The 14098-nt window shown below is 43.3% G+C and overlaps 1 long non-coding RNA gene and 1 pseudogene across 2 annotated transcripts in view; one reads left to right on the top strand and one right to left on the bottom strand.

Annotated features, from left to right (window-relative positions):
• Positions 1-743: 743 nt before the first annotated feature.
• LOC114679484 (uncharacterized) lies at positions 744-7090 on the bottom strand. Its single transcript, XR_013395925.1, has 3 exons — positions 6836-7090; positions 4365-5567; positions 744-2199 (listed from the first exon to the last, which is right to left on the bottom strand). It is a non-coding gene; the product is annotated as an uncharacterized LOC114679484 (long non-coding RNA).
• Positions 7091-7957: 867 nt separating this feature from the next.
• The window catches only part of LOC114679482 (ubiquitin-conjugating enzyme E2 Q2-like), a 42375-nt pseudogene continuing 36234 nt past the window's right edge, over positions 7958-14098 (top strand). Inside the window, exon 1 of the transcript XR_013395923.1 lies at positions 7958-8190. The product of XR_013395923.1 is annotated as a ubiquitin-conjugating enzyme E2 Q2-like (transcript). The remainder of the gene's footprint in view (positions 8191-14098) is intronic.

Genomic DNA, 14098 nt, shown 5'->3' on the forward strand with positions numbered 1-14098 from the left:
TTTCTCATGTCCAAAATGAGAAGACAGCCAGTTCTCTCCAATGCCTTTCCTATGGCTTTAAGAGGAGGTATGTACTTCTCACTTGGAGGAGGGACTGGCAAAACCACTTGAATTTTAATTTGAATCGAGGCATCTTGGCAGAGGTTGTAAAATGTCCTCTCATGGTTCAAAGAAGAGGATAATGCCCTGCCTGCTCCTGGTATCCCTTTCAGAGGTTAAAGGCCTTTCCATTATTTTGTGGCACTAAAGATCCTGAGCTGCTGCCTGCCTTTTCCCAGCTTTGTAAAAGCATCTTAATTAAGGCCAATTTCAGAAGGCACTAGATGGTCTTCAGTTTTGTTTCCACAGCTATTTCACATGGATCACAGCCAATTACCTGCTTTTGTAATTTGGTCTCCATTTCATTTATCTAACAATTTGGAGTTTGTAGGTTTTCTCGGAGAAAGAAATCTTCAGTCATTTGTGTATGCAGGTGGAGTGGTGGTTTTGGAGGGGGAATCATTTCAGGCAATGAAGCAGAATCTGCTCCATGTCAACAATGCAACCATGGAGGGGAGCTCGGTGGCCAGCATAAAATGAGTTATGGCCACCCCAAAGCTGGCAGTGCTGTAGTTTGCTTGTAAAGCACTTTGGGGAGATGCAAGAGGAGGTTCACAGAAGATAAGGAGGATGCGTTCTCCTCCGTGGAAGCCGTCACCACCAGTGTGAGTAGCAGCTGAAAGGACAGAGAGGAAGAGAGAGGCCTGCAATCCCAGAAAGAAAAACATCCATGAGTGGAGCTGCATATTGTGAGTTGGATTCAGCTCATTGAATCAGCAGAGACTGGGATTCCTGTGATGACAAGAGTACCTGGTTTATATCAGAGACACAAAGGAAGGGATGCCTCAAAGGTAATGAGAAAGACACTGGACTAGAGCTCAGAAAATGTGAATAAATTTTGTCTCCTGTGTGACTTTGCATAATTCACCTCCTTACTGTGTTTCTCCATCTGTACAAGCAGACAGTTGGACTAGATTAAGGGATGCCAATAGGATTCAAATCATGTACTGGGACCAAGTGGCTGCTTGGAAATCTGTGTAGAAAGGATTCTGAGGTAGACCAGGCTTGTGAGGGAAACATCCTGCTATTGATTAGCAATGTCTGCCATGAGCATGGGTTTGGGGACTAGAGGCAAGTGTGCCAAGAATTTGCTATCTCTGGACAAGATAATCTCTATAGTTACTTTCAGCTCTAAAACATATATTGTGACCCCATGACATAAACAGACCTGAACAAAACCTTGTTAAATCAACATCTGATAACAAATCTGAACCAGAATAAGTCAATTATCACATTTATTATGGATCAATCATATTAAAAATTAGAAATTTTGAGCTGCCAACTTGCAACCAAATTGTCACTTGTATTATTTAATAAATTAGTATTTTGTTGAATTTTTTAAAAAAAATCATAGCTTTCTGAAGGGACAAGCTTCTCTTTGTTTCTCTTGGGTGGAGAAATATGACTAAATGTGACTAAAATTGCCAGATGGGAATCTTCCTGGTTCAGTTTTCTATGTGTACCTTCTATCTGCAGTAATTTAAAGAAGGGTTCTTTAAGTCAGGACTTCATGAAAATGACAAAAGGAAAATGTCAGGAGAGATGTTTACATCCTTACTGTAAATTTTAAAACAGTTTATAATTTCCTACAGGTAATTTTGAGGTTGAATATCTTTCCCTTCAGGTGTAGATAATTGGATCGATCTTATCCCTGGTTCATGACACACTCTCCCATTGGTAAAATGCAGGAGCATTTTAATATGTCTGTTTATTTTAAAAATACAATAAGCACTATTTTTAAAGGAAACTCACTATGCAAAATTAGTTAGGACCTTGACAACTTGCAGCTGGTGACACACCACTGTCCCATGTTCCCAACTCCCTATTACTTCCCCCTACCACAGGGAATCACTTTCCTGAATCTCACATTCTTAGTTCCCTTAAGTTCCTTTTTTCTTTTCAAAATCGTGGTAAAATACACATGGCATGCAATTTCCCATCACTACCACTGTTAAGTGTGCAGTTCAGTACTAAGTGTATTCACACTTCTGTGATTTGTCTCCAAGAACTCTTTTCTTTTCTTTTCTTTTTTCTTTTTTTTTTGAGGCAGAGTCTAGCTCTGTCACCCAGGCTGGAGTGCAGTGGCCAGATCTCAGCTCACTGCAAGCTCCGCCTCCCGGGTTTACGCCATTCTCCTGCCTCAGCCTCCCAAGTAGCTGGGACTACAGGTGCCCGCCACTTTGCCCGGCTAGTTTTTTGTATTTTTTAGTAGAGACAGGGTTTCACCGTGTTAGCCAGGATGGTCTCCATCTCCTGACCTCGTGATCCGCCCGTCTCGGCTTCCCAAAGTGCTGGGATTACAGGCTTGAGCCACTGCTCCTGGCCTCCAAGAACTCTTTCCATCTTGCAAAACTCAAACTCTACACCCATTTATAACTCCCTGCTTTCCCCTCCTTCCAAGATGCTGGCAACCACCATTTTACTTTCTATTTCTGAGTTTGACTACTCTAAATATCTCCTACAAGCAGAATCATACAGTATTTGTCTTGTTGCGCTGGTTTGTTTCACTTAGCATAATGTCTTCAAGGTTCACCCATGTTGTACCGTGTGTCTTTTGGCTATTGTGAATAATGCTGCCATGAAATGTGTGTACAGATGTCTCTCTTCCCCTAGAGATACAGTTTTTTATTTTATCTTTATACAATCTTCCCCTAGAGGTACAGTTTTTTATTTTATCTTTATATAATCTTAAAGTATATATACACATTATGTGTTTAAATTTTACTTATTTACTTTTTTTTTTTTCTTTAGAGACAAGGTCTCATTCTGTTGCCCAGGTTGGAGTGCAGTGGTGCAGTCATGGCTCACTGTAACCTTGAGCACCTAGACTCAAGAGATCCTCCCACCTCAGCCTCATGAGTAGCTGGGACTAAATGCCTGCACCACCATACCCAGTTAATTTTTCTAGCTTTTGTAGAGACAGAGTTTTGCTGTGTCGCCTAGGCTGGTCTTGAATTCCTGGCCTCAAGCAATCCTCCTGCCTTGGCCTCCCAAAGTGCTGGGATTACAGGCATGAGCCAACATGCCCACATTTTCTTTACCAAGTTATATAAAGTATGCTGTATGTATCCTTCTGGAACTTGCTTTTTTCACTTAATATTATATTGCTAAGATTCATCTTTATTGTTGTTTATAGCTGGCATTCATTCTTTTTGAATGCTTGTGACATCATCAGAAGATAGAGATCCTGAGATCTCTTAAGAACTGCTGCTGGGAGTATACACTGGTATGACCACTTTGGAAAACAGTTTGGCTCCATCTCATAAGGTTGAATATTCACACTCCTCCCAGCCCAGCAATTCTACTGTACATCCAAGAGAAATTCTTGCCTATATAAAACAGGGGATGTGGACAATGAATGTTCCTAACAGCTCTGTTCAAAATAGCAAAAACCTATTTCCCATGAACTGGAGAGTGAGTGACTAAATTGTGGTTTTTATTCCCTTTGATTTCCTGTAGTCTTATGATGCAAGTGGCTTTCCCACGGCTAGCTTGGGGAGGGAGATACTCTTGGCAATTGAGTCTGTGGTAGCAGTCCTGCTTAGCCCTAGGGCAACAGGTGCTGCCCAAAACAAGAGTAAATAGAATAAAGTGCCCCATTGAGGCAATGCCCTGGGTCCCTTGAGGTACAGGTTTTTACCTGTAGGAAATAGCCATCATACAAATCAGTCTTTTCAAATGCTTCTGTGACTGGGCTGAGTCCAAAGGACACTCTCTCCCAAAACATTACAAAGCTTATTGGGGCTACCATTTATCAAGCATTTATCATGTGCCTGATCATGTACTAGTGTACTAATTAAATGCATTATTTCATTTATTTATTTATTTATTTATTTTCTGACTCATTCATTTATTTGAGATAGGGTCTCTCTCTGTTGCCTGGGCTGGAATGCAGTGGTGCAATCATGGCTCACTGCAGCCTCAAACTCTTGGGCTGAAGTGGTCTCACCTCAGCCTCCCTAGTAGCTGGGACTACAGGCATAAACAATTAAGTCCAGCTAATTTTTTAAAATACATTTTTGGGCTGGGTGCGGTGGCTCATGCCTGTAATCCCAGCACTTTGGGAGGCTGAGGCGGGTGGATCATGAAGTCAGGATATCGAGATCATCCTGGCTAACATGGTGAAACCCTGTCTCTACTAAAAATGCAAAACATTAGCCAGGTGTGGTGGCGGGCACCTGTAGTCCCAGTTATTCCAGAGGCTGAGGCAGGAGAATGGCATGAACCCGAAAGGCAGAGCTTGCAGTGAGCTGAGATCATGCCACTGTACTCCATCCTGGGCAACAGAGTGAGACTCTATCTCAAAAAAAAACCAAAAAAAATTTTCCTAGAAATGAGGTCTGGCTTTTTTGCTCAGGCTAGTCTCAAACTCCTGGCCTCAAGCGATCCTCCCCCTTCAGCCTCATTATTTCATTTAATCTTCACCATCACCCTATAGGAGTGCCTGGGGGAAGGTGCTCCACACAATAGCAATGTAGCAACCTCCACTCATAGTGACAGTGAGACTCAGTGTAGTCAAGCAACTTCTCAAAGGCCACACAGCTGGAGGGTGGCTGAGCCAGGATGAAGACCTGGACTCTAAAGCTGGTGCGCCAGTAAATGAGAAAAATCTCTTGAGCGTTCAGGGTAGCTTCCTCCCAAGAAATCTTTCTCCAAAGGTTCTAAAAACAATGACAGACCCATCTTTCATAAAACAGACAAAACTAGCAGCCCCTTCATTTTAGAGTGGGGGGTAAAGGTCAGCTAAGCTCCAGGGCATCCCATTTTAATCCTACATATTTATAAGGCAACTGCCAGCACAGCACCCCAAACCTAAAGAACCCTGCATAGCTGTCTCTGTGGGGCAGGGTGTGTCCATGGATGTAAACAGTTTCCAGTGTGTCCTTATGGGCCAGTGGCATCACCCTCAGTCACATGTTAAAGGGCAGCTAGGCCTGGCCTGCTGGGCACCATCATGAGAATCTACTGAGCTTTCAACTAGTTTATCTGTAGTTTGCAGTGAAAGATGCCCTGACAAGAAGTAGTGTGGGTGGGAAAAGTTCTGATTTGAGGTCCCCTGATCCAGGCATGATCTCCTTCCCCAGTCGCAGGAATCAGGGGACTCCATCTGTAAACACAGGCTCAAGCCATGCCCCCCAGCTCCCTCTTTCAACCAGATGCCACCCTCTGCTTCTCTTCCATAGACAGCCTAGAGCTGCCAGCAGTCCCTTAGGATCTGTGCCCTCGGGCCTGGCTTAATTTTTTCCTTTCCAAAGAGCCATCTGTAGGGCCAGAGACGGGCAAAGCCTGACTCATCACTGGATGCCAGTTCCTTTGCCTGACTTTCAGTGATTCCTACCTTACCCTGGGTTTTTATGTTTCTTGTCTCAACACTATCATTTCTCATTCCTCCACAAGTTGAATTGCTCACTCCAGCCAATTGAAGTATGCTCTTCTTGACACAGTTAGCTCTAGGCACATGGTTGGTGCTAAAAAGAAAAAAAAAAGAGCATTATGTCAATTTCATTGATTAACAAAAGTGATGGCTCCACTGCAAAGTAAAGTTGATACTGCCTGGGCCTCTGAGTTCAACAGCCTTTTAGACAAATGGCTCTGAGCTAAAACATGAGCATACACACATATGTATCTGTCTCGATCTGATGAAATAATCTGGATACTTGGTTGTTATCCTTGAGCATTTTCCTGCCTCATTAATATATGTGTAGCCAGCACAATAATAATCATAGCTAATAAGGGCTAAAGCTGAGGACTTTCCTGAGCCAGATAGTAGCTTTTCACATAGACTCTCATTGAATAATTTGTTTTTCAGATCAAGAAACTGAGACTTACTATCACATTTGGGATTAAGTTAAAAAAAAAAAAAAAAGAAAGAAACTGAGGCTTAAAGCTGTCAAGTATTTCAAAGCCAGCAAGTGGCTCAATCGGAACTTGAACCCAGGCAGTCTAGCCCTGGGATCCTGTGCCCTTACCCAATATCCAGTGTTGGCTACACAAAACTAATGAGTACATGTTTTCAACTATAGTTTAAGTGAGTGACATATTTTTCACTATATTTTATGTAGGTGACTTTCAGTTTGGGGGTATTCTACTTACACAATCTATTGAGCTGGATATTAACTGAGAACAAACAGAAACTAATGAACTCTGAAAAACATAAAACATGAGCCACATGATGTCACTGCAAACATGATGTCACTGCAAAAGACAAAACAGCACATAGCCTTCTTGTGAGTGTATTTTGCTTACAGTCCATGAGGACTGAACTCAGCCTGAACTCAGCAGTGCTGTTCCCTTGGGAGACAGAAACATACATACACACACACACACACGTTAGTGGTTTTGTGCCCCCCACCCCGCACCCCCAACACACACACGCACACACGAGTTGGTGGTTGTGCTGCCCGGAGCCTCCAGTCCGCCAGTGCCAGGAACGGACTAGATGGGTCCAGCAGTGCTGAGTCAAGGCTAGGAGGGGGCAGCCAGAAGCGCACTCATGCTCCAGACTCTTGCACCTGCGGAAATGGGTGGGCACTGGGAGCGCGGGGGTAAGGAGTGAGAGGGAAGGGGGTAAGGTGGGGGCAGCCCTTTCCCAGGCGGTAGAGGGGGCGGTGGTGCTGTTGCCCTTTTAAGCTGCGGCTTGACAGGAGCCGCGCCTCCTGTCGGTGGAGTCGGTTACAAGGGGAGCAGCCGCCCAGGCCGCCACACAGCTCCCCGCAGAGGCCTCGGTGCCCCTTACCATTTTCCAGCCGTGCTCCGACTACAGTGGAGGCAGTGGGGAGAGGCAGAGCGGCCAGAGCTCCGCCGGGCTGTCCTGCCGGGTGGTCGTGGCCATGACAGGGGCTCCGGATCGGCTCACCTTCCGCGCCCCTCCCGCCGGAAATGAGGGTAAGATGTCCCTGTCAGGGTTCAAGGCCAAGCTGAAGTTGCTAGCCTCTATCTTCCACAAGAACCAGGAGCCGCGGCAGCTCACGCTCCACTGCAACGTCATGATGAGGCGCCCAGCCGCGGCCTCGCGGGTCAGGGTGAGGGCGGAGAGGAGGCTCCTGGAGTCCCGGGACAAAGGGGAGCCTGCCCCGGAGAGGCCCCGGTTCCCCGGGCTGGGCCAACACACCCCTTTCTCCTGCGACTGGCCTGGCCCAGATCGCGGGGACTGCGGGAGGCTTGGGTAGGAGGAGGCTGAGGGTGCGTCTCTCTGGCTCCTTGCGCGGGGCTGGCTTGGGGACTGCTGGCACCTCTCGCCCTGGTGGCCGCTTCCCGAGGTGGAAGCCCGCGTCTCCCGCAGCCCTTTCGGGGCCCGTGGTCGCCCTCAGTCAGCCGACCGGCTCCGGAACCGCGACGGGGCATGACAGGTTGGCTCCGGCTGTTGTTTGAGCCCAGGCGGGGAAGGGGAAAGGCCTTTAAGATTTTCGGTTTTTGGCCGGGCGCAGTGCTCATTCCTGTAATCCCAGCACTTTGGAAGGTTGAGGCGGGTGGATCACCTGAGGTCAGGAGTTCTAGACCAGCCAGGCCAACATGGTAAAACCCTGTCTCTACTAAAAATACAAAAATTAACCGGCATAATGGGAAGCACTTGTTGAGATGGAGTCTCACTCTGTCGCCCAGGCTGCAGTGCAGTGGGGCGATCTTGGCTTACTGCAGCCTCTGTCCCTTGACAGTCCATGGCTTCAAGCGATTCTGCTGCCTCAGACTCCCGAGTAGCTGGGATTACAGGCGCCCGCCACCACGCCTGGCTAACTTTTGTGTTGTTTAGTAGAGACAGGGTTTCACCATGTTGGCCAGGCTGGTCTCGAACTCCTGACCTCAAATGACCCACCTCTGCCCCCCAAAGTTCTGGGATTACAGGCCTGAGCCACCGCGCCCGGACCCCAAAGGCCCTTAAGTTTAAAGGCCTCATTCCTCAGTCAGGTTTTCCTTGTTCTCTCGTGTTCAGCCAATCGTTTTTAAGTTTGTGTTTAAGGAGAAACTAACAATGAAAACGGACTTGTTGAGGGAGAAAAAGTTGGAATGCAGCCTCTGGTGCTGTTTGAGCCATCCCCGTCCCCGGGCCGCCGCTATGTTCTGGAAAGGCGCATTGTACCGTGGATGCGGCAGGTTAACAGTCCTGTACAGGCGCTCTGCCCGCTTTTCCTTTCAGGCTTCTGTATCAGCTATTTTTCCCCTGTAGAATGTGCCCCTGACAGCCACCCACTAACCCTACCCAATTTGTCTTTACATGTCTGACCACCAAGGCTCTTCTGGGTCATATTTTGTTCATGCTGATATATCACCTTCCTCCCCTCTTTAGTCCTTACTATTTTTGCTTTGGTCATGTTATGCTGTATTCTGTAAGCCTTTTTACTTTTTTTAAAATGGTGGCAGGGGAGAATATTTTATAATTATACTTTGTGCTTTTCATCTTCCACTGAATAAATGCTTGGTAAATATTTGTTTTATTAAGTGTGTGATTCTATTGTCACTACATTGTGCTTGAACAAAAATCTTAACTGCCTTGTAAGTTAACTGCTAAGAATGTGTCAAAAGTGCAGAGATAACATCAAGAACTCGTCATGGATAGTACAAAAAGGTCTCTAAGGGCTTGATAGAAGTCTGTAAATTGACTTCATATGAAAGAGAGTGTAAGAAGTGAAAATGTAAAGCATAACTGGAGAGCCAGAGCATCAAGCCAGCTGGCTTTATCAAGCCAGCATCCCTCTCCCCAGATCCTTTGTAACAGTGTTATGTAATCTTTTCTAGAAGATCGTTCTGAAAGATAATGCCAACTTGGAACCTAGGAAACCATCTAGTGGGTTTCTGCAGGTTCGGTGGTTCAAATCCTCATCAGCACCTTTGTTTTCTCTGCCTTAGTTTGCTTACAATGATGTTCTCAGTAGCTATAATTGCTGTCTGTCTTTGAATACTTAAGCATTTTTTTTAGATGACAGGGATATATGTGCATTTTTATTTTATCAAGAGATAGAATTTTTACTCTGCTTTTGTGGGCCCTGGTTAGCTTATTGGTTGTTTAGTTGTAAAATGATTAGGGAAAACCGTGTGTGTGTGTGTGTGTGTGTGTGTGTGTGTTTGTATTTTAAGTTTCTTTTGTTGTCAGAGGACTTAGAATTTTATTTTATATGGTAATTCTGACAATTTACTTTATTCTCCACCCCACATTTATTGAACAACAAAGTATGAAAGTAATGTGTCCCATAACCAGCCTTCAGAAGAATTACAGCTGCTGTACATCTGAAATTCTTTTTTTTTTTTTAATTTTGAGATGGAGTCTCACTCTATCACCCAGGCTGCAGTGCGGTGGCGCGATCTCGGCTCACTGGAACCTCTGCTGCCCAGGTTTAAGCAATTCTCCTGCCTCAGCCTCCCGAGTAGCTGGGATTACAGGCACCTGCCACCGCACCCAGCTAATTTTTGTAGTTTTAGTAGAGACCCCATGTTGGCCAGGCTGGTCTTGAACTCCTGACTTTGTGATCTGCCTGCCTTGGCCTCCTAAAGTGCTGGGATTACAGGCGTGAGCTACCGAGCCCGACTGAACTTTCAAGAAGAAGTTTGTGCTTCAGTTTTCAAAACATTATGATATCAAAAGATAGCTGTGCCACACATTTGGAAAGATACAGAAACTGAACATACTGGCAGGCAGTTTTGCCTACTGGTGCTTGAGATAGAGCCACACCTTGGTCTCAGTGGATTTGTGGAGAAAAATAGATACAGAAAGTTATTTCTAAATAAGACCAAAAAATTCTTTTCTTAAGCAGTGACAGGTAAAGAGGTTGTCTTGGCTAACCTTGAATTGTGTTGCCCTTGATTGAGACAGTTGTATCGTGGGGATGGTAGTGGTGATAACCTGTTTGAAATTTGTCTGCTTATAGTAACCTTTGTGGTAACTGTCACAGACAACTTCATCCTCACAGGCCTTAAAATTACTATAAAACTAATAGAATGGAGGAGAAACAAAGTACCTGAATAATTAGATGTGTAGATAATTGTTCTGTGTTTTCATAACCGGTGAGAAAGAACAGTGTTAGAAACCCTTAAACATTCCATGTAAGGAACACTGCCTGAATTTATATTGCGATTTTTGAGCATCATTCACTGTTTAAAAACAGGCATATTGTAGGTCATATTTTAAAGACAAATAGAAAACTTATCTTTTCAAGATGGATATAAAGTTTAACCTTATCAAAATTACAAAATGTAAAGCATATTATTGAAAAATATTAATGCATAGGTTTAAATATTAGTCATCATTTTAGATGTCTTTCTTAAATATTAAACTGAACAAACATTGAACATGTTTGTGCTCAAGGTTAAATTTGCTGGGGTGATGGATATTTTATAATATGGATAACAAAAACTTCTTATTTTAAGAAGTTTAGAAAATTTTTAGGCAAAACTAGAAAATCATACCTATAATTCTACCACTCAGAATGTGCCACCATGAGAATTTTGTATTTTTCCAGTCCTCTGCTCATCTCTTTTCTCCTGTGCTTGTATGTGTTCCCTCTCCCTTACAAAATCAGATTTTTTTTTTGTAATCTGCTTTTTCACTCAACAATATTGTAGATCCATGTCAGAAGTTACTCCTCTACAGTGCCTTCAGTTATTGTGTGCTTTGTGTTGGATGACTGTACCGTCTAGTCATTGTGTTTCCTGGTACTGAATACATAGGGGTGAGTGTGTGTGTGTGTGTGTGTGTGTGTGTATTTTTTTTTCTACCTTAACTAATGTTTGGACATCCATAGGTACAGCTAAATCCTTGAAACCTTCCAAGTGAGGCTTTCAGTTCTCATTGCTGAATTAGTTTCTAGACATGGAGCAAATTATATTGTATGGAAAATTTGTTTTTTGAGATAAAGTCTCGCTCTTGTCACCCAGGCTGGAGTGCAGTGGCATGATCTTGGCTCACTACAACCACTGCCTCCCAGATTCAAGTGATTCTCCTGCCTCAGCCTCCCGAGTAGCAGGGATTACAGGAGCCTGCCACCATGCCTGGCTAATTTTTGTATTTTTAGTAGAGATGGGGTTTCATCATGTTGGCCGGGCTGGTCTGGAGCTCCTGACCTTGGGTGATCCACTCACCTTGGCCTCCCAAAGTGCTGGGATTACAGGCATGAGCCACCACACCCGGCCTTTTTTTCTTCTAGGTACCAGCTTTTACTTATCAGATTGGTAAAAATACTAGAAAGTGTGCAATGAAATGGGCATTCTCACAGTCGTGGCAGAAAGTATAATTATCTTTGACTTTCCAGAAAGCAGTTTGGCTTTCTAGAAACTTGCCTAACCTCTTCCCATTTAGGCAAGATGAATTCTGACTACCCCAAGGTGGCCCATCTTGTCCCTGTGGTTCCATATCTCCCAGAAAGAGAGGTCTAGTCTCAGGGAAAACTCAGATTTGCTTGGCTTAGCCCACCTGACAGCTAATCACTGGAAATGGGGTGGGCTGGTAGACTCCTTTGGTCAGGTTTTGTGTCAAGAGAAGGATGTGGAAAGACGGGAGAGAGGTAGCAAAACTGGCCTCAATTGAACTAAATAAGTTAACGTAGAATGGCAAAGGAATGTTTTTCCAAGGAAGAAATTCAAGGGAAGGAAGAAAGTGGAGGGGAAGACAGCAGGTCTCAAAGTTTTGGGGTCAGGATACCTTTACACTCTTAAAAATATATTGAGGGCCCAAGGAGCTTTTGTGTATGTAGGTGATATCTACTGGTATTTATCACTAGAAATTAAATCAGAAATATTCAAAATATTCTTTAAAGGTTCACCAAATATTGTTATAAATGCTTTTATGAAAAGAAAATTTCTAAACCCAAAGTAGTACAATCTTAATCTTTTGCAAATTTCTTTGGTGTTTGGTATGTCATTTGTGTCTGCATTCAATTTATTGTGTGATATTTGCTTGAAAAAAATTTGAACAAAGGCCAATGTCATACAGATAGCCATTTTAGATCATTGTGGATATTTCTTTTTCTTTTTCTTTTTTTTGAGATGGGGTTTTGCTCTGTTGCCCAGGCTGGAATGCAGTGGTATGGTCATGGATCACTGGAGCCTCAGTCTCTGGGGACTCAGGTGATCCTCCCACCTTAGCCTCCACAGTAGTTGGGACTACAGGTGTGTGCTACCACACCTAGCTACTTTTTTGTATTTTTCGTAGAGACAGGGTTTTGCCATGTTGCCTTGACTTCTTTTTTGATAATCCATCAAAACTTGATTTTTCTTGAACTTTGGATTTTTTACCCTTGCATGATATTATAACATCATGCATTGGTCGCTTCAAAAATAATCGTTCACTGAGATCTTCTATATGTTGATACACTTGATTATATGGTATCAAAATTCATTCATCAATATCACCATCAGTCTCATCAGAATACTTTTGGAAAGCGATGGTAGACATCAGTTTTCTAAAATTCTAATTTTTTGTTCAAAAGCTTGAGTTTTATTATTAGCAATTTTATTGTTGAATTTTATTATGGCCTGTCTGTTGTTTTCCTTGAAATAACAGAATCTCGTTTTTTGAGAAAATGTCTCCAAAACCCAAGCTGAAATAACATTTTTTGTCAGTCATCCTTTGAAGTAAAAATGATATTCCATTTAAGTGGTTAATTCACTTCATGACTTGATCACCCAAGGGTTTTTTCTCAGGTAGTCTGTACGAATGCTCATGTGTATTTCCCATTTCATCACATAAAATATTAAAAAGATATATTCAAGGATTAAGATGTAAAATTTTCACTGCTTCATCATAGACATTCTTTTTATTTTTGAGACAGGGTCTTGTTCTGTCACCCAGGCTGAAGTGCAGTAGCATGATCACAGCTCACTGTAGCCTCAATCTTTTGGGCTTAATCAATCCTCCTGCCTCAGCCTGCCAAGTAGCTGGGACTAGAAGCATGCAACCACAATGTCCACCTAATTTTTGTATTTTTAGTAGAGATGGGGTTTCACCATGTTGGTCAGGCTGGTCTCAAACTCTTGACCTCAGGTGATCTGCCCGTCTTGGCCTCCCAAAGTGCTGGGATTACAGGCGTGAGTCACTGTGCCTGGCCCACTGTTCCTTTTTAAACCTTTAAACATTTCCTGTGCATAGTAGTCATACCATGACTACTAGTAGTTTGGTGTTACTTCCTTTATTTGTGCTAAAGTACCAGCATTTTAACCCACCATTGTATCTGTACCCTTACAGCAAATGTCACCATGTTAGTATTCCTGTCAAAATAGTTTGGACCTGGGGGTCTGAGGGCCACACTTTGGGAACTATTGAAATAGGTACTTAAACCTACGATATGTCATATCTTTTAATCTACAAGATTTTTAAAAACTTGATTTCAGTTAATGTTTTTGTAGTTTCTAAAATATGATTTTGACGGGTTTCAGTCCAGAGCAACAACATGTATTTTGTTTTGCTTATGCTCAAGTTTACTAGACAAATACTAACCTAATAGAATGAGGTCCTAAATCTAGTTGCAGTTTCTTTAGCCAAAAAAACAAAAACAAAAAACAAAAAAAACACAAAACTAAAAATGTAGAAATGGTTCATGTGGTGTATTCCCAATGTATGCTGAAGAATTTGAAGAAGAAAATGCAATAGTCCAAAAGTGGTGTTCTTTAAGAATAGGATTGGGCCAGGCATGGTGGTTCACACCTGTAATCCCAGCACTTTGGGAGGCCAAGGCAGGCAGATCACGAGATCAGGAGATCAAGACCACCTTGGCTAACATGGTGAAACCCCATCTCTACTAAAAACACAAAAAATTAGCCAGGCGTGGTGGCGGGCACCTATAGTCCCAGCTACTCCAGAGGCTGATGCAGGAGAATGGTGCAAAGCCGGGAGGCAGAGCTTGCAGTGAGCCAAGATCATGCCACTGCATCCAGCCTGGGTGACAGAGCAAGACTCCATCTAAAAAAAAAAAAAAAAAAAAAAGGGATTAATTCTAAGAGTTTATTTTAGCCTGCAAAGATATTTGGGACACTGTAAGAGAGGAATGAGAAGAATGAAAATAGTTGAAGAGAT

This window comes from Macaca mulatta, chromosome 7 (genome assembly GCF_049350105.2).
Source record: "Macaca mulatta isolate MMU2019108-1 chromosome 7, T2T-MMU8v2.0, whole genome shotgun sequence".
Classification (NCBI taxonomy): domain Eukaryota; kingdom Metazoa; phylum Chordata; class Mammalia; order Primates; family Cercopithecidae; genus Macaca; species Macaca mulatta.